Below are 21,373 nucleotides of genomic sequence, written 5' to 3'. Positions count from 1 at the left end.
TTGTCTCTCTCAGTCTTTTAATTCAAGTCATTCTGGTTGGTAGGTATGGTATCCCATTGTGGCTTTAATTTTCATTTTCTTGATGGCTAATAAAGTTGATCATTTTGTTGTATGCTTATTCACCATTTGTATATTCTCTCTATGAAGTCTTTTGCCAATCTTTCTATTAGTGTCTATTAGTTCTTAATAATGTTAAAAATTCATATTACATTATGTTAATATGTTGTAGGTGTAAGCCTTATGGTTTCATGCTCTTAATTTTTTTTTGTATAAAAGTTTTTAATTTTAATTAAGTCTAATACATTGATCTTGTCTTTTAAGTTAGTGCTTCTTGTGTTTTCTATCCAAGATTCTGAAAATACTCTCCTTTACTTTCATTTAGAAGCCCGTAGGTTTTACCTTTAACATTTGGATCCACATAGAATCTTTTCATTACTAGTGCAAAGAAATAGTAGATAAAATAATAATAATAATAATAGTGCTGCCATTTTTTTGTGTGTGAGACAGTTGACATTCTGGAATTTTAATTCTCAAAATAAGACTGTAATATAGGTATTATTATCTACATTTTAAAGGTAAGAAAATTGAAGCTCAGAGTAGTTAAGTATCTGTTGCTGCCTGTCTTATTCCATAGATCACATATTTATCATTTCACCTTATTTCCTTAAAGGAGTTCCTGTTTGTGAGCTATGTTCAAGTAAGAGCCCTAAAAATCTGTATAGAACTTCTAAATTTAAAAACTCCAATTCCATAAGAAAGAAATCAAGTGAATAAAATAAAAATAAAAATAAACGTTTGGTGGAACACTGAAAGCAGTGCATCAATAAATATAACAATATAACAAGATGAAAATAATGCACTGAAAACTCAGAAAAGATGAAAATGAATAAAAAGGATTAGCAACAATAGAGGCTGACAAATGGAATCATTAATGTACTGCTTCAATCTGCAAAGCATTGTTGAAAAGCAAGCAAGAAAGAGAAAGAGCAGTGAAAATTGATGAAAATCAGGGACATAAATAATTCTGAGTGTTACCACTTCGTAGGTTAGATTTCTAAGTTCACACACAAGGGGATTCTTATTTCCTTGCTATTACTTTGTTTTCATTCAGGTAAGCTCTTACCCAGAGAGGGGAGATGGTTCTATTTCTGGTATATAAGCTATTGTCAACATGACAAAATGGAAAGGTTGTGTTTTTTCCTACTGGTACAATCAGAATATTGTTTCTGTTAAATGATTTTTAAAGCAGATCTCTATTTAAATGATACACATCAATGAAATAGATAACTCCAAATAAAAATATAAATATATAAAAACAGCATAATTTCATAACTCCCTAATTAATTTTTAGCATGTGATTGCTCTGTTTCAAAGAGAAAAAAAGTAAAAGAAATTATTCCTCCTAGGTTGTCCAAAGAGAAACTCATGATGATCTTTTTGAATCAGAAGAAGATTCTGTGGGGCCAAACTACTTATTCTTTCACCTATTTATTATTTTCTTATAATAAGTTTAATATCCCCTCAAATCTGGGTATCTTTATGTTGTTATTGTTGCAAAGATAGTGCTTTTCATTAAATTTTCTTTAGTAACACTGCAATGTTAAAAACTGTCACAGTTAGAGACTATATTCCTTAGTGCAGCCTAACCTTTAAAACAATGTTTAAAAGAACTTATTACAGTTTGAAAGCAGAGAGTTAAAGTTGTCTTACCTCAGCTTTTGGGGCATTTATCTGATTTGATGACAATGGTTTTATACAGAGGATATTGAAATAGTTAAGGTACTTACAGTATTATGAATTTGACATAAAATATTATAAATATACATTAAAATTTTATCACTACCAAAAATAATTAGGCAATATAAAAATGCACTACAAGATTTTAATTGAAGGAAATAAGAGAATTGAATGTGCTGTGTGAGGAAAAAATGTGCTGTGGAGTGGGTACATTTTTATGAGGATATTTGGTATGCGATAACAACTTTCAAGTGAATTTGCTTCTTCTCCTCTCAGACTCCAACACCAAGCATTCACTTGGAGATAACCTACAGAGATACTCTGTGTTACCCACGACTAAGTTGGTGAACACATTTGGGAAAGGCCCATGTGGAAGAATGGAAGACTGTATTATCTTTCTCAGAGACAGACAGGGAAGCGTCTCTATGGAAGACATCAGCGACAGACTAGGAAGGAGTGACATAAATGAAAATAGAGATATGCAGTGTGAGAGAGAAATTTTGCTTATTTTTTCTTTTTCTTTTTTTTTTTGAGACGGAGTCTCGCTCTGTCGCCCAGGCTGGAGTGCAGTGGCGTGATCTCGGCTCACTGCAAGCTCCGCCTCCCGGGTTCACGCCATTCTCCTGCCTCAGCCTCCCGAGTACTGGGACTACAGGCGCCCGCCACCTCGCCCAACTAGTTTTGTTTTTTGTTTTTTGTTTTTTTTTGTATTTTTTAGTAGAGACGGGGTTTCACCGTGTTAGCCAGGATGGTCTCGATCTCCTGACCTTGTGATCCACCTGTCTCGGCCTCCCAAAGTGCTGGGATTACAGGCTTGAGCCACCGCGCCCGGCCTATTTTTTCTTAATAAAAGAAAAATGAGAATATAAAGAGGAGAAAAACAAAAGAACCTTTAAAAGGTTCACATGATCTGGTTGCATCCACGTCCTTACATGAAAAGTAGGTAATCTGTCCACCGACCTAAAGAGGTGGTCATCTACTATTTCTGTTATAAGTGTAGGAAACAGCATGTATATAATATAGTCAATTTCCCTAGTACAACTTGAAATAGTTATTCATTTAATGATTCATTCATTTAGTATTTATTGAGTGCTATTTATGATATAGGCATATTCAGAATCTGAACAACTGAATGTATACATTCCTGAACTCAAGGAATTCACAGCTGGTAAAGGGTATGTCCAAGTCAGCAAATCACCTCAAGACAGTTGTTGTCAGTGTAGTAATGGTTTCAGTAGAGAGGAAGAATGCCAAATTTCACCAAGATAGAGGCAGGCAGCTTCGAGGAGAAGATGCCTGAGCTAATTTTAAAACTTAAGTTGTACACATTAACAAATGGACAGATATGAGATAATAATTCCAGAAGTATCTAAATATTAAAAGTATGGGCTATGTGGTAAAATTCAGGTAACTCCATAATGCTGAAATGTAGGTTTCAAGATTCAGATAGTTCCGTACTGCTGAAACATAGATGTATAAGCCCGAAAAGTGTAGCAAGAGCAGTCTAGAGAAGTAAGCGTGGGCCAGATTCTTCATGGCCCTCGACATATAAGCTCATTCTCAGGTTATGGGTAGCCTTCGAAGAACGTTCAGGTCCACTATTGGCATATTCTGGGGTTTCCAGTATCCTGTTGAGGTTATTCTGGAGATGGCAACCCCAGGAGGAGAAATGGTAATAACAATAAAAGCTGGCACTCTGGATGTAGAATTACATCATGGAATTAAATGCCACGCTATTATATTATGAAGGGGCTATTGAATAATAGATGCAAAACAATATGAACTTAAGAAAAAAATAAATATTTGAAAATAAAATAGGAAAAATAAGAAAGGTATTGAGTAATATTTAGGGCATATACATGATGTCAGTAGGACATTGTAGCTAATAGGATTTCAGGAGGGAGCATGATACTTGAGTCTAGGATAACTCTAGGATCCCTGGATTGAATCATTTATTCATTGCATATGCAGCTGCTGAAATATGCTGATCACCATGTTAAGTGATTGGACTACAATGTTTGGTGAAAATATACATGATTTTTATCATCAATTTTATAACTGAGATTTTTATTAATTAAATAATCACCCTATATAATGTAAGTTGCAACTGAAGAAAGAAACATTTTCATTTCTACCTTTTTAAAATGAGAGCATAAGGAATTTGAGTTAGACTTGTAGTCAGGAAAGGCTTTATTGAGGAAGTGACGCTGGAGCTGAGATCTGAGGAATGGATGAGTAGAAGTTACTCGGGGTGGGGCTCTTTGTAAGTGATGGTGTGTCATGCAGCAAGGGAGACTTGAGGAAGGGAAGCACATTCAAGACAGATGCTATGGGATGTTGAGGGACCATAGACATCCATATGTATATGTGCATTGCATAACTGCAAACATTGCTTGGCCATTAGGAAAATCCATCTAAACAAAATTTGGGCACTTTACTGTTCAGTGGTTTGGTGATATGTGTGTAGGTGAGATCACACAGGAAGTACGTGAAAAGTGAGATAGGATGTGAGATCAGGGCTGGACCAGTGTAACATTTAAGGGCTATGTAGAGAGGAAGGGGCCTAAGGGTTGCAAAAACAAAGGGGGAGGTGGTCAAGAGAGAAGAGGAAAACCAGGCTGGAAGCACAGTAGAGGAACAGAACATCTCAAAGGGCTGTCACAAGTGCCACAGAAAAAAACAGGTCCAGTAATGACTGAAAACAACGAATTTGGTAACTAGCCAGTTTACCAGACTAACCTTTGTAGTGTTAGTAGGTTAGTTAACTGTGACCTTTCTAGTTAACAGGATGACTGTAGTGGAGTGGTGACAGCAGAAGGCAGATTGGGTTGGAAGGAAATAAAAGTTAAGAAAATAGAGACCGTGGTGCATACTTGCCCAGCTGTTTCAAGTGGCTTGGCTATAAAGGGTAGGAGAAAGCAGACCAAGACTAGAGAATGTGCCAAAGAAATATTTTGTTGCTGGCTTGATTTATGTATTTGTTCACTGATGAAGAGTCTAGCACAAGTTTGTAAGCCCAAAGGAGAGGGGTCACGCAGAGAAGGAAGCTGATGCGCATGATGAGCCATAGGGGATCACTGACTACATGAGGGAAAGGACTGGCTCCAGGCACATAGAGAGGGAAGAACACTGACCACAGGCATCTCGTTATCTGATTCAGGAGGGGTGAGATTATGTGGACAGATGCTGCTGCCGCAGGTGGTGAATGTATTAGCCAGCAGGTATTAAGTGCTCAGGTACCAGACCCTGGCTAAGCTCTGTATCTGAGTTTTCAGTTTTAAGATTCACATGCTGGCATGAAGTCACTCATGTTAAAGTTCTGTTTGAGACTAACTTTTGTGGTCTTTTAAGCATTCACATTCTTTCTCTTTCTTATGCAAGGTAATCATTTATTCATAATTCTTCAATTCTACGCCTTTAAAGTTGACATTTTGGTAGAAGAATGTAAAGTTTTCAGTTTGTTGCTATTCCTATGGTCATTGGTACAATTCTTAGCCACTATTTTTGTGTGTTCTTAGAATAGCAGAGTATATGTGCAGGAAAACTTGGACTGCTGCTGGTCCCATAAGATAGTGATCCTGAGGTGTAAGGAAACTGGAAATATAAGTTGTAAGTATGTATTGTTTGTATGAATGTGCATCCTGTTACCTGAAGGGTCTTGTTAGAGTCGCCCTGAGCCTTGCACAGTAGGAAGGCATATGCAACCGCATTTGGCGGTGGGAAATATTCAGAGCTTTTGGCTTACTCAGACCTGTTCAGGCTTTTCCAAGGATCTGCAACAACCAGCAGGTCTCCCAGGACCTGAGGGAGCTCAGTTGAGAACACCCATCTATTCTGGCTCAGGTGCCTTATCCTGAGCTGAGTAAACTCTTAAGCTGAGCTAAATCTGACGCTGGGTTCTAAGTACACTGCAAGTACGTGGTGCTTTCACTGGCATGCAGTCCACTGCATCCATGAATGTGGTTGGTGAGACCGGCCAACTTTTCTCCATCCCCACTGCACATATTCCAGATTTGCACCTGTTCCTTGAGGCTACTTCTCTGTTCCACAGCCAGTGGCTTCTATAGAGACCGTTGAGACTTTTAGACGCGACTCCCTCAACTTCCTGCCTCTCTATCCCTATTAAAAAATACTTGCAGCAAAAGGTCATGAATCAATAAGAGCACACATTTTTGGAGCCCATTTTTTTTGGGCCACAGGTGGTGAATGTATTAACCAGCAGGAATTAAGTGCTCAGATACCAGATCCTGTGCTAATGCCCAAATAATACTTGCAGAAAAAGGTTGGGAATCAATAAGAGCGCAAATTTTGGAATCAGTTGTGGTTTCAGGTTCCAGCTCTGTCACTTATGAGCAATGTGGCCTTAGGCAAGTCATTTAACCTTCCTGGGCTGGTTTCCTGCCTCATGGGATTGTCATGAGTCTTAAAACCAAAGTAAAAAATATTGTATTGACATCTGTTTGCAATCATTTAGGTTTGTAGCAACCAAAAATGCAAGAAATGGTCAACATCAAGACATCTGATGATGTAAACATTTACTTCAATAACACCCCCACACAAAAAGAGGGGAAAATCTGCTAGATACATGCTAAAATGCAGACTATAAAATTCAACTATTCCTATTTTTAAAAATAATAAAATCTGGAATAAAAGGATGCATACTCAAAATGATAGAGAATAATCACTTTAATGCAGCATCTTTAAACAGAAAAAAATAATAACATTAGCACATTTTTACAGAAAAACATTAGCAGCATTTTTGTTAATGGACTAAACAAGGGTATCAAAAATCTCCTCTATGACTTAATGTTGTTCTAAAGTTCTGGTGTAGACATTAAGAAATGGGATGCAAAAAGGAAGCTTGATTCTTGGAAAAAGGGAAACATATTTGTTTCCCAAAACTATAATTCGGTTGATTAAAAATCCAAGAGAATATACAAAAATCTCAGGAAGTAAGAATATAGCATAGCTTTGAAACATCAAAGAAGTCTATTTACCAAAATCACCCATTTGAATCTTCATTTATTTATTCCATATACAATGAAATAGCAACAAAATCATTGAACAACTGAATAATATATTGAATATAAAAGCAAAACAAAAACTATAGAAATAATACAGAATAGAAATAATAAAGCTTTAAAAGAGAATGAAGTAGAGAAATCCCAAGTAAATCTAAAAAACAGGAAATGATGGTTAGGAGCATGTACAGTGGGGCTAAGAAATGTTAGCTCATATCTTGTCTCTACCAGTTAATAGCTGGGTAACCTTGAACTGGATCCTTAACCTTCGTCAGCCAGAGACAGCCCTAGCTCAGCAAATTCCCACCTACATAGCAAATACAGTTAGACTGTTTCAGCTTGTCCTCTATCTAAAACATTTGGGTTGTTTATGATGTTTTTGACAAATAAGACTTTTAAATTTTTAATTAGTCAGATCTGTAAATCTTTTTTATGTGTTTGCCTCTTGGCATTATTTTCCATCTCTCTCCTTGGAATCTTCTTTTTTTTTTTTTTTTGTTCTATTCCTAGGTTATTTTCTTTTGTCTGAAATGAGAAATCTTTATTTGTCCATTCACTTTTCTCAAGAGAAGCTTTTCACTACCTTCTCCACTAGTAGAGATATATGTTTGCATTTTGTCAAATTAAAAGACATACTTTTTTAAAATTGTGAAACCTTACAGAGAGAAGGTTTAGGTTGAATTAAAAACTCAAATACATATAACTACTATTTTTTAAAGTATTTATTAATCTCAGAGTTACCTTCTCTCTCTCATTCTTCTCTCTGTCTCTGTTTCATGCACACACACACACACACACACACACACTAACCCATAGTTTTATTTTCCTGGGCTTATTTTCTCATTTACTTCTTAAACTAATATAGACTATGAATTTTGTAAGATAGCTCAAATTGTTTTCAGAGCAAGACAAGATAAAGATTAATAATAACATCAGAATATTCTGCCTGGAGAGACACCAGAAGCTGCCTTAGCTGTATTCTCAAGGAAATAACCTTGAAAAGTTTCATTACCACGTAGCTGTTTATCAAGAGATACAGAAGAGCTTGTTGCAAAGGTACTTCATCCAAACCTCAGTGAGGATGACAGTGCTGATGCTTCCTGGGCTGCTACTTCCCATGACCTTGTCCCACCCCAGCCCACCCCAACCCTGCTGTTAACTTTCAGTCTTCAGAAAACTGGGACGGAAAATGTCAATGCAGTGTTTTTTATTTTGGTTTGCATAAAAATCACCTGGAAAGAAATGCTAAAATGCAGAGTCTATGGCAACATTCTTAGAAATTCTGATTCAGTAGGTCTGGGAGAGGCCGAGAGTTTGAATATTTAGAAGTAACCCTTTGCCCTCACTCCCATGATTCTAACACATGTGATGATGCACACCAAATTTTGAGGAACATGATTTAAGTAAACCTCCTAACTGTATTCAATGGTATTGGTATTTTTGTTATTGTTGTAGTAACATAAAAAGTGAAATTAACCTAACAAAAAATTTTCAGCTGTTTGTTTTTATTTTAATAAGACTTTGACGTACTTTTGTGTTCTGGTTTTGCTAGCTTCATTTAATAAATTGGTGTCTCTTAAAAGACTTTAAAAATGATGTTAACTATTCAGAAAGCAAAAAACAATTTCTGTTACTTAAGATTTTAACATAATTAGTAGGCAAATTAATCTAATCCCGAGGTTTTGTTTGTTTGTTTGAAGTAATCCTTACAGAGTATATTATTCTGCTATGGTTACTGATCTAACAAAAATTGCAAATTGGTTCAGAGATGGAAGAGTAGCTAAGTTTGGCCAGAACATACCATACATAAGAGGGTCTAATGGAATATAGGACTGGAAAATTCATATGGGACCGGTTCATGGAGGACCTTAAATAGGTATAGAATAAATAGCTAACAAAGCATTTATATGTACATTATATCATTTTATGTTTATAATAGCACCATGAAATAGGCATTGTCTCCATTCTCATTTTATAAATGAGGAAACCAGGGATTGGAATTTAGAAGCAGGGCACTGATTAGGAAACCAGATCTGAGTAAGGATCCATGAGAAAATACATCCTTAGGGACAAAATAAAATGTCAGAACAGAGCATCCACAGTGCCCGGGATCAGATGAGCAAGGTGGAGCTTTGAAGGGCCTGTGTGACAGCAGTCTCTTCTGGGTGTTTGCTGTTGGTAGCCTCACAAGGTAGCTTTGCCATATCAGAGCATCTTCTGATGTTTAGTTCATCTGCTTCTATTTTTTGTAGTTATTTGACACTTCCCAAGCAGAGGTTCATCAAGATGATTTGACACTTCAAACTTATATATTTTAGGGGCTATCTTTAAGTAAAATAATTTCTCAAAAATCTCATTTTTTGAACATTCATAAAAGCAGATCATGTTATCACATTTCTAATACTCCTCCTAGTAACCCATGAAAATGAAGGAACATTTAGCAAAAGTATCTTTAGCTCCATAATAAACCTGTTTCTGCCCTTGGGTAAGAATTTAAATTTTGGGCTGGGTGCAGTGGCTCACGCCTGTAATCCCAGCACTTAGGGAGGCCAAGGCAGGACAGATCACTTGAGGACAGGAGTTCGAGACCAGCCTAGCCAACATGGCAAAACCCTGTCTCTATTAAAAAGACAAAAATTAGCTGGGCATGGTTGTGTTCACCTGTAATCCCAGCTACTTGGGAGGCTGAGGCAGGAGAATCGCTTGAACCTGGGAGGTGGAGGCTTGCAGTGAACCGAGATTGCACCACAGCATTTCAGCCTGGGCAACAGTGTGAGACTCCATCTCAAATAAATAAATAAATAATTAATTAAAAATTAAATTTTAACAGGAAGTTTCAACATGTAGTAGCTGAAGTATTAACTTACAGTGGGAATTTCATAAATCCAGAACCGTATGAACCTCAAATTATGCCAGTAAGGATGTCATAACTTTTTACTTAGGATTAGCTCTTTCAGAGTATCCAGGGTCACTGGTAGAGACTGTGTGTTGTACAAGAGTCATGGAAGACGTGATCCCTAGGTCTCTATTTTCTTCCTTCCTAGAAATACAGGCATGTGTTTCTATTTCTATATGGATGTATGTGTACAGATATATTCATATATGTGTGTGTGTGTGTGTGTGTATACCTATATATTCCTATAGATGTACAAGTAAAGTTATAGAAATTTGAATAAAAAAGGGGTAACTTGTTCTGACATTCTCAGGCCAAATGCCTCTATGTTAGAAAGGTAAAATATCTCCTCGCTTATTCAACTGCTATGGACTAAATTGTGTCCTGCCCGTCCCCCTCCCCCAGTGGTAGCACTAATCCCCAGTGTGATGATATTTGGAGGTGGGGCCTTTTTGGGGTAGGGTTACATGAGGTCATGAATGGGGTTTTCATGATGGAATTAGTGGCCTTTTAAGAAGAGACATCAGAAAGCTTGCTTTCTTTTCTCTGTCTCTGCCATGAGAGAACATAAGAAGGTGGTGGTCTATAGGCCAGGAAGAGAGCCTCATCAGGAACTGAACCCTGCAGGACCTCACTCTTGGATTTTCCAACCTCCAGAACGATGGGAAAATCCATTTCTGTTAGTTAAAACACTCAGTTTATGGTAATTTGTTATGGCAGCCTGAGCAGACTAAGATACCCATCATATAGCTAATTTTTGAAACAAAATGTGCAGTTAGTTGAGTAAAATAAAAGTACCATGGGAGACATCAACATTACAGTAAAAAATGTCTTTTAAGTAGTTTAAATCACTTGTTTATCCATTCTGCTATGGCAGTTCCAGCTTGGATTTTATGTATGTAATGTAATAGTCTTCACAGTGACTTCCTAAATGTGGATTCTTCTGTATCCATTCTGCTACAAAATTAATTTTCCTTTAAAACACATACATTTAGTTGTATTCATTTATTCAATTAATCACTCAGCTATTCATTTATTTTGGAGAATCAAAGGCAAAGAAGTCATTGTCAGGGACTGGCAGTCTAGTGCATATATGCATATAGCTAGAAACATGATACCTCAAAGTATATGTCTATTATACAGTGGGTACTCTGCAGCCCAGGAAGGAGAGACATTCCTTCAGGTTGGGGCATAGAAAGCTGAGTTTGAGCTAGATCTTGGTGTCAGAATAGGATTTCAGCAGGTGGAGATGAAGAAAGAGCAATTCAGAGATGAAATAACACAATTCAAGGCATAAGGAAAAAATGGCATGTTCTTTAAGGACAGGTACATATAGCTTGCTTTTATTAGTTTGGAGTAGAAGATAAAACTGAAAAACTTTTGAAGATTTAGAAACTTAAAAAAAAACTTTAAAAAGTAAAGTCACTGACTAGGGTTTCCAGGTTTTGTTCTGCAGATAAGGGAGAATAATTAAAGGATTTTACAGCATTTTATTAAGCAGTAGCAATAACAACAACTAAAACAGGTACTTGAGTTTTAGATTGCTTTCAAAATGGCACTACTAGTTCATTGTTCATCAGGCCATTGAATAAGCAATATTGAGAAAGATGATGTGATCCAGGACACAATCATCCTCGAGATGGTGAAATGAAAGTAGCCAAAATCACCAAGGGAAAGAACATGTAAAAAGAGAAGACTAGAGGACTCAGACCAGAACCATCTCTGAATGGGGGGTGGGGAAATATGAGGAAGAAATATTAAGAGAGCAAGAATTCTACAAAATCAGGATGCTAAAGAAAGGGACTTTCAAAAGGGGGGATTTTAGTCCTGTCCTGCATTGTATTTTATATGTCTTGGGCTTATCTGTTTTCCTCTTAAAATAAAAATATGTTTCTATTTTTATTTTATGTATTTAACATTGTTAATATGTTTATCTATTTAACATTTTGTTAAAATGATTAACACTGTGTTTGTTGAACAACACAGTGTTCAACACTGTGCTGAAGGTACTGCTAAGGACATTGTTAGGCATTTTATAATACTTGCTTATTGATCAATTTTTATAATATCCAAATCATGATAAAACTTCTCATAGTTAACACATTACATTTATAATGGACAGTTCTAGGTGCATTACATGGATCATTTATTTAATCCCCACAACGAGCAAATGAAGTAACGTTCATTATTTCAATGAAGGTAGAATAAAAACCTAAAAGTGTATGTCCTTCATCCTGAAGAAACTTGAAATTCACTTTGAATTTTAAAACTGTGAGTTGAAACTCTTTATCTCCCTTATTTAAAAAAAAATATTTTCCAAGTACATACTTTGTGAAAAGCATTATATTAGGTATTTGGCAGTCCCAGGTGAGGCTGGAAGGGCATGCCTGTCATCCGCATTGTTAGGAAAGTTTTATTCTCTTTACTTTCACCCTTCACAACCTTCTCTAGAAAGGAAAAAGCTCAGATTTCACCCCCAACAAGTATATTAGATAGACCATTTGAAAAATTATAATTGGAGATTTCCTAATTTAGAAACTTTAAATTTAAGGTTGCTAGTTAAAAATCTTAATTCATAGTTTTTAAAAAACAGAAAATAACAAGTGTTGGTGATGATGTGGAGAAACTGGAAACTTGTGCAGTCTCATTATTCGTAGAAATGTAAAATGGTGCAGCTGCTGTGAAAAACGATATGGAGATTCCTCAAATAATTAAAATAGAACAACCATATATGATCCAGCATTTCCATTTCTGGGTATACACACAAAATAATTGCGAGTAGGGTCTCAAAGAAGTATTTTTACACCCATGTTTATAGCTACATTATTTATAATGGCCAAAAGGAGGAAGCAACTCAGTATTCCTTCATGAATAAATGAACAAAATGTGGTGTATACATACAACGAAATATTATTCTGTCTCAAAAAGGAAGGCAGTTCTGACATGTGGCACAACATGGATGAATTTTGAGGCCATTATGCTAAGTGAAATAAGCCAGTCACGAAAAAAGACACATACTGTATTATTTCACTTATGTGAGGTACCTAGAATAGTCAAATTCATAGGGACAGAAAGTAGAGGAGTTACTTCTAGGGAATAGCAGGAGGGCAGAATGGGGAGTTGTTGTTTAGTGGATACAGAGTTTCAGTTTAACAAGATGAAAATAGTTTTGGAAATTGGCTCCACAATTGTGTGAATGTACTTAATGCTAATGAAATGTACATTTAAAAATGATTACATTGGTGAATTTCATGTATATTTTACCACAGTTTAAAAAGAGGTAAAACAATTTAACTCCGTTTTTTAAAGTTTGTTTTTAATCATTATGGGTACATAATAAGTTTATATATTTATGGGGTGCCTGTGATGTTTCAATACAGGCAATAATGTAATAATCAAATCAGAGTAATTGAGGTATCCATCACCTCAAACATTTATCATTTCCTCGTGTTAGAAAAAAGATTTTAATTCTACTTTTAGTTATTTAAAACTATACAGTAAATTACTGTTAACTATAGTCACACTGTTGTGCAAATACTAGCTCTTACTCATTTTATGTAACTATATTTTCGTGCCCATTAACTGTCCCACTTAATTCAGTTATTCTATATAAAGTATAAATCTATTTTATTATCAGTTTTTCCTAGCCTTTGAACACTGTGTATCCTAATACACAGAAAACCCCATTTATGTTGTGCAGGTTTGGCTGTGTATATGGTACACATATGGATTCAAAACTCAAAGAAGGAATTGGCCAGGAACAAAAGATAAAGTGAGTAAGTGCTTACATCCCCACAACTAACAATGTGCTTAACTATTCAAAATGGGACCTTCTTAGAAAGCTTTAATTTAGGTTGCCTGATAAAAAGCCTATTTTTGACTTGAAATGAAGAACAATTAATTTTACTATAGGCTTCAGTAGTGATGATAATACAGGACCTGATTATACTTTATAATGACACCAGGTAAGGTAATTTTTAAAATGTTTTATTAGATCTATGAAAGGATCATTGTGTGACCTGCATTAAAAAAAATCTACTCTCCAAAGAATTACTGTGGTTAGGCTATGATTATTAGGTCAAGTTATGTGTTTGAAGATGATTAATCCTTTTCTTGAGGTGATTGCCATAACTCTTACTGTTTACAATTAATCCCTTCTGTAATCCGGCCCTGAGTTATTTTGATGGTAAATCTGAGGATCCATGCAGTATTCATTTCACATATACAGACACATAATGGTGGGCAATAGTCTTGCCATTATCTATGGATTAATTTAAATTTGATAGAATTATCTCTCTCCAGAGATAGATTATGAAAGACTTTTAAGGGAACAGATTTCCATACTAACTTTGAACTTAATCAGCTATTTCATAATTATTCCAGGACTGCTACAAGGAATCCCATGGCTTCTTATTATTCATAGCAGCAAGAAAAAAAAATGTATGCAACCTTTCTTCATTTTAGGAGGTGGGAAAAGGTCTCAGAGATTACCCTTCACATGCTGATATTTCAGAAATCTATTATTTTGGTGGAGTGGTAAAGGAAAAGTAACTTTCAAGAGTCTTCAGTATTCTTCTCTTTTCTTATTCTCAAAAGCATCTTTCATGTAACTAAAATTCTTTCAGTGCTTCTGTAGTTCTTGAAAGAGCTTTGATTCATAATGTTTCACTAGGGAAAATATTGAGTTTTTGCCACTTGAAATGGAAATGGAAATGTAAAGTAGAGTTTACTCTTTTCACTGCATTGCTTTATCCCAACAACTGAACTTCAGAAAGATATCTGAGAACATAACTGGCCGCCGTAAAGGACCATATATCCTGCTTTGCTTTTTTCCCATCTTGATTTTACTTTCTACTTGCTAATTACTTATATATTAAAATAATATCTTCTAATAATTAAATTCTTGTGTACAACACGTATTACACTCCCTATGTTTATGTTTCTATCAAATTACATGCTGCATTGTTGCTTGAAGGAGGTAAAATATTTAATTGCATAGGCATATATGACTTCAGGTAGAAATATTTTTCATTCTTTACTCCAGAGGTGTGCTATGGTCTGAATGTGTCTCCCTAAATTCATATTTTGAAACTCAATCACCAATGTGCCAGTATTAAGAGGTGGGCTGAGGTGAGGTGATAACGTCCTAAGGACTCCTCTCTCCTGTATGGGATTACTGCCATATAAGAAAGGCTTCACCCTGCATTCACCCCTTTTTGTCCTTCCCTCTTTCACCATGTAAGGATGCTGCTGAGAGAAAACACAATGGATGGAAGGGGCCCACATCAGACATCAAATCTGCTGGTGCCTTGATCTTGGACTTCCTGGCTTTGAGAACTGTGACAAATACATTTCTATCCTTTATAAATTACCCAGTCTTGGGTATTTTGCTACAGCAGCACAAATGGACTAAGACTACCTAATTCATGAAGACAGGGGAAGATTTATTTTTGTTTTCAGCTGTGCACTACAAGATGCTTCTATTGCTTTACCTCTCGGTACTGTAGGCTTACAGAAATCAAAGATTGTCTTTCCCTGTTACATGCATTTTATGAAAGCTCCACGGGTTATTCTGATGTACAATCTGATTGAAGAACTAGTATGCTAGGAATGTATCTCCACAATATTTCTGAGAGAAGGACAGCATGTGGCTGGTGCTTGCCCAGCAGCAGGGCTCGTGTATTCACAGCAGGCAGTGCTAATTGACTGTGGGTTTTCTCCAGATTAGTCTTTAGTGGTCATCTCTAGAAGTTACCATATTGGCACAAATGTTGGAACTTATTTTTCATCCTTGGCCTAAAATGTCCTCTCTTTGCACAGCAATTACAATCTGTAACTTCTGTTGGACAAATCTATTCCATGTTTTGCTATAAAGTAATATCAAGTGATATCACAGTATTTCAACAAGTTCATTTTTCAATGAAGGAAAATAATTGAAACTGATGCTTTTTAATTTTTCTAAAATAATTTTCCTTTTATTGTCAGTAATTCAGGCTCCCAAGCAGAAAATACTTTGTGAGTCAAATTTGATGGTATTTCTTTTTTAGTCTCTCTACCTAAAGAGAATAATATTGTCTAGTGATTAAGCATATAAACTCTTGTCATAGTGTCTGAATTTAAGCCCTAGCTCTTCCACTTACTCTGTGACTTTAGAAAGTTATAGAATCTTTCTGTAGCCTCAGTTGTCCTATTAGTAAATAAGGATATAAGAGTTGTGAAAAATAAATGTATGAGAAAAATTAATAATACATTATTATTAGTAATAATAATGGGAGACCCACAACTGTTGTGGGTTTAGTAGAATTTACCTAGTTGTTATTTGTAGTAGAATTTATAACTATTGTTTTGTATTGCCTTTTCTCAAAGTGATCTTTTCTGGCAGTAGAAACTTCAGAAATTTCTTGTTGGTTTTAGATACAGGTTTTTAAGCACTTTGGGAGTTGTTTATCACAGTTTAAATATATGTGCATCTATGTTTGTAAAAAGATGACTATTACTTGGTTTTGAAACCTAGACTATCTCTGGATGGTTCTACTTTTATTCATCCCTCTGTTCTTTATCCATCCACCCATTCAATACATATTTAATGAGTGCCTTCCACAGGATTTGCAGTGGTGAAATAAAGATAAACAAGACACATTATCTGCTTTCGATGATCTCTATGGTGGGACCAGTGAGAGACAGACAGGTAAACGGGCAATTACAACACAGGCATAACTCAGAGATACTGCAAGTTCAGTTCCAGACCAATGCAACAAAGCAAGTATCTCAATGAAAGAAACTGCACAAATTTTTGGTTTCCCAGAACATATAAAAGTAATGTTTACATTATACTGTAGTCTATTAAGTGTGCAGTAGCATCGTGTCTGAAAACAATATATATATATTCCTTAATTAAAAATGCTTTCTTGCTAAAAATTGCTAACGATCATCTGAGCCTTCAGCAAGTAGTAGTCTCTGCTGGTGGAGGGCCTTGCCTCGATGTTGATACCTGCTGACTGATCAGGGTGGTGGCTGCTTAAGTTTGGGGTTGTGGTGGCAATTCCTTAAAATAAGACAGTAAAATTTGCAGCATCAATCGACTCTTCCTTTCACAAAAAATTTCCATGTAGCCTGCAATGCTGTCTGATAGCATTTACCTACAGTAGAGCTTCTTTCAAAATTGAAGTCAACCCTCTGAAATCCTGCTGATGCTTTATTAACTGTTTATATAATATTTTAAATTCTTTGTTGTCATTTCAGCAACGTTCACAGTATCTTTACCAGAAGTAGATTCTAGCTCAAGAAACCACTTTATTTGCTCATCCATAAAAAGTAATTCTTCATCCTTTCAAGTTTATCATGAGTTTGCAGCAATTCAGTCACATTTTTAGGCTCTATTTTGAAATATAATTCTCTTGCTATTTCTACTACATCTGCAGTTGCTTCCTCCACTGAAGTCTCAAATTTCTCAAAGTCATCCATGAGGGTTGGAATCAACTTCTTCAAAACTCCTGTTCGTGTTGGTACCTTTACCTCCTTCCATGAATCATGAATGCTTTTAATGGTATCTAGAAAGGTGAATCTTTTCCAAGAGGTTTTAAATTTACTTTGCCCAGGGAAATCACTGTCTATGGCAGTTGTAACTTTACAAAATTTATTTTTTAATTAGTAAGACTCAAAAGTTGAAATAACTCCTTGATCCATCAGCTACAGAATGGGTGTTGTGTTAGCAGGCATGAAAACTACATTAATCTCCTTGTACATCTCCATCAGAGCTCTTGGGTGACTAGGTGCATTGTTAATGAGCAGTAATATTTTGAAAGGAATCTGTTTTTCTGAGCAGTAGGTCTCAACCATGGGCTTAAAGTATTCAGTAAACCACGCTTTAAGCAGATGTGTTGCTATCCAGGCTTTGTTGTTCCATTGATAGAGTACAGGCAGAGTATATTTATCATAATTTTTAATAGCCTGAACGTTTTAAGGATTTTTGGAATGATAAATGAGCACTGGCTTCAACTTAAAGTCATTACATGCACTAGTCCTTAACAAGAGAGTCAACTTGTCCTCTGAAGCTTTGAAACCAGGCATTACTTCTCCTCTTTATCTATGAAAGTCCTATCTGGCATCTTCTTCCAATAGAAGACTATTTTGTCTACATTGAAAATCTGTTGTTTAGTGGGCCACTTTCCTCAGTGATCATAGCCAGATCTTCTGGATAATTTGCTGAAGCTTGTACACCAGCACTTGCTGCTTCGTTTTGCACTTTTATGTTCTAGAGATGGTTTCTTTCCTTAAACTTCATGAACCAACCTCTGCGAATTTGCTCACCTCTCTTGGCTTTCATAGACTCGAAGAGAGCTTGGGCCTTGCTCTGGATTGGGCTTTGGCTTGAGGCTTAGGCTTTGTGGCTGGTTTGATCTTCTCTCCAGACCATTCAAACTTTCTCCCTATCAATAGTAAGGCTGCTTTACTTTCTTATCATCCAAGTATTCACTTTTAAGTTCCTTCAAAACTTTTGCTTTCAACATAAAACTGGGCTGTTCAACGTAAGAGGCCTAGCTGTTGGCCTATCTCAGCTTTCAACATGCTAAGCTTAATCATAGAAATGCTTTTGACTGGAAGTGGGAAATGTGCGACTCTTCCTTTCACTTGAACACTTAGAGGCCGTCGTTGGGTTATTAAATAACCTCATTTCAATATTGTTGTGTCTCAGAGAATAGGGAGGCCCAAGGAGAGGGAGAAAGATGGAAAAAAGGCAAGTCATTGGAGGAATCAGAACACATACAACATTTATTGATTAAGTTCGCTGTCTTATATGGGGACTGTTCATGGTGCCACAAAACAATTACAATAGTAACATCAAAGATTACTGATCACAGATCACCATAACAGATATAATAATAAAAGTTTAAAGTACTGCTAAAATTATCAAAATGTGTCCCAGAGACACTAACTGAGCACATGCTGTTGGAAAAGTGGCACCAATAGACTTCCTCCATTCAGGGTGGTCACAGACCTTTAATTTGTAAAAAGTTTAACATCTGTGAAGCACAATAAATCAAAATGCAACAAAATGAGGTATGCCTGTACTGAGTATTAAGTATTATGACGTGAAAATGCTTGGGCCTGTAATCTCAGCACTTTGGGAGGCCGAGGCGGACGGATCATGCGGTGAGGAGTTCAAGACCAGTCTGGCCAACAGAGTGAAACCCCGTTTCAACTAAAAATACAAAAGATTAGCCAGGCATGGTGGCGGGTGCCTATAATCCCAGCTACTCAGGAGGCAGAGGCAGGAGAATCGCTTGAACCCAGGAGGCGGGGGTTGCAGTGAGCCAAGATCGAGCCATTGCACTTCAGCCTGGATGACAGTGTGAGACTCGGTCTCAAAAAAAAAAAAAAAAGGAGCACAAAGATGAGTTTCAATGCCTTGGGCATCACAGAAGGCATTCAGGTTTTCTAGTATTGACAAATTTATTTAAAAGACATTGTATTCTAGTTGACCTCAGCCAAAGAGTTACTTCAGATAAATGCATTCATAGCCTTATAGAAAACACTCAGGGCAAACCTGGCTTCTTTGAATGCTAGAAGACAGAAGCTTCTTTTTCAATCTCTTGGCTATTTGATTTTGGGGAACAGCAGAATGCACTGACTATGGCTATTTTCCTCCATCTCAGTCCATTTGGAAAAAGGTGTTGGTGTATTTTATATAGCTGAGCCGAATAAATCCTAGTACTTACCCCTGTAATTTACTGCATGTGAAGCTAGCTTGTCCCCTGGATCACAAAAGAAATGCACCAGGGAAAGTTTCCATCTCACTTTTACTTAGGAAATAAATCACTCTTTCAGCAAAAAACACATAAAAAGCTGACAAATTTAGTCTAAGCATTAATAATTATTTTTAAGTCCCATAAATCCTAGGTTACTTTACAGTATGGCCATAGGAATCCTCTTTTTAAAAAAAGATATTCTATTTTTGTCCAGTAAAATGGGTCATTAGTTATATAGAGTCTTTATAGTTTTGAATTTAAAAAGCTGTGTGTTTTTATAGTGCTAGTTTGCTTGCTAATTCAAAATATTGAGAACATTCTGCTCTGACTTTTAAAAAATTCAATGTGTCTGGAAACAAGAAACCGTATTATCTTATCACTGGGAATTTACAGGATGCTTATATCCAATTTAAAAGAAAGAAAGAAAGAAATGAATGAAAACACTGTAAAACTACTGAAAACTATTGTTCCTGGAACATTCAGCTTTTACATTAAATTTAGTAGCAATGTAGACATTGCCACAAGCACAAGCGTACACCAACTGAACGGTTTAATCATGACAAGGCTTGCCAATTTCAATCTCAATTGTTGGTTGTATTTTTCAATCTCTTAAAAGAAATGTTCTTGTACCACTTAAATAATGAGGAACTAAGCAACACACTCATTTCTTATGCTATGAACCAGAACCGAAAAGTCAAATGTGCTTTGGGAATGCAATCATTAAAATACATAAGCTTGGCAGCATGGATAGGAGGAGCCATTTTGTATGGAATCGTTGAAATTTCTTCATTATTTTTGAAGACCACCAATAAAGCCTTCTAATGAAAGCCTTTTCAAAATGCTCCATGACTGCAATTCAGTCTTGATGAAACAAACAGTGAAAGCAGGTGAAGTGCTCCATCTAGAGTATAAAAGAACTAAGTTTAAAAATACTGGGAGAGTTCCTCTAGGAACTCTAGGCTCTCTCAAAATTATCCCTCATATGAGAAACAGATAGTGTGAGATGAAACATCATTCTCACTGCTTGCAAAAATAAATTGCTTCTCAACTTGTTCTGTTTCTCACATTTATCAACCTAATCATAACATTGAGATAATTTAGGCAATTCCTTAGGTTGATTAAATAAATTGATAGGTCACCTGAAAATACCAAAGTAGTCAATGTGGCATCAGTTTCTTAATTATGGCTTAACATAATATATCTAAAATATTATTTATCTTCCATTATTTACATATCATTGATTGGATTTCAAATATTGAATATAGTAGCATCCCCTATATTTGTCCTCTGGAAGGTTATGCTCATAGTAACATGTTTCCATTTTGTTGATATGATGTCATTACTCGATTATGTTGATATTTTTCTTTCTTTTCCAGGCACTAAGAAGGGAACCATCATTTATCCCAAAGCTAATAATGAAGTGGAGCTTCAGAGTCTTTTACGTTCAATGGAGTGTCATTGCAGTAATCATGGACATTTATGAAGTCTTGCTAAATAAAAGTTGAGTTGAGGACCCTTTTATGGGATGTATTTAGATGATTCACAGACTTTCATAATAATAGTCCTCCTACCCTCCAATATGTAGCAGAAGATACCCTGCAGCAGAAGTATTTGGGTAACAGAGGATGTGGTGGTCAATTTTCAGTGTCAGTTTTACTGGATTAAGGATTGCCTGGAGAACTGGTAAAGAATTATTTCTGAGTGTATCTGTGAGGGCATTTCCAGAGGGGATTGAAGTGTGAGTCAGTGGACTGAGTAGGGAAGATGTGCCCTCAATGCAGGCAGGCACTATGCAATCAGCTAGGGTCCTCAATAGAATAAAAGGTGATTTTTTTTCTCTTTTTTTTGGAGCTGGGGTGCACTTTTCTCTTATTCTTGGACATCAGAACTGCAGGCTGTCTGGCTTTTGGACTCCAAGACTTACACAAGTGGCCCCTGGGCTCTCTGGCCTTGAACTGAATTTACACCATTGG

At 36.1% G+C, this 21,373-nt stretch overlaps 1 long non-coding RNA gene across 1 annotated transcript in view; it reads left to right on the top strand.

Annotated features, from left to right (window-relative positions):
* The window catches only part of LOC105465403 (uncharacterized), a 210,121-nt gene extending 189,118 nt beyond the window's left edge, over positions 1–21,003 (top strand). Inside the window, exons 6-7 of the long non-coding RNA XR_011617005.1 lie at positions 13,352–13,423; positions 20,777–21,003. This is a non-coding gene — a long non-coding RNA (uncharacterized lncRNA). The remainder of the gene's footprint in view (positions 1–13,351; positions 13,424–20,776) is intronic.
* Positions 21,004–21,373: the final 370 nt, after the last annotated feature.

Source organism: Macaca nemestrina, chromosome 19, assembly GCF_043159975.1.
Source record: "Macaca nemestrina isolate mMacNem1 chromosome 19, mMacNem.hap1, whole genome shotgun sequence".
In the NCBI taxonomy this organism is placed as follows: Eukaryota; Metazoa; Chordata; class Mammalia; order Primates; family Cercopithecidae; genus Macaca; species Macaca nemestrina.
The sequence above is the reverse complement of the archived record's forward strand: the minus strand, read 5'-3'. Positions and strand labels throughout refer to the sequence as shown.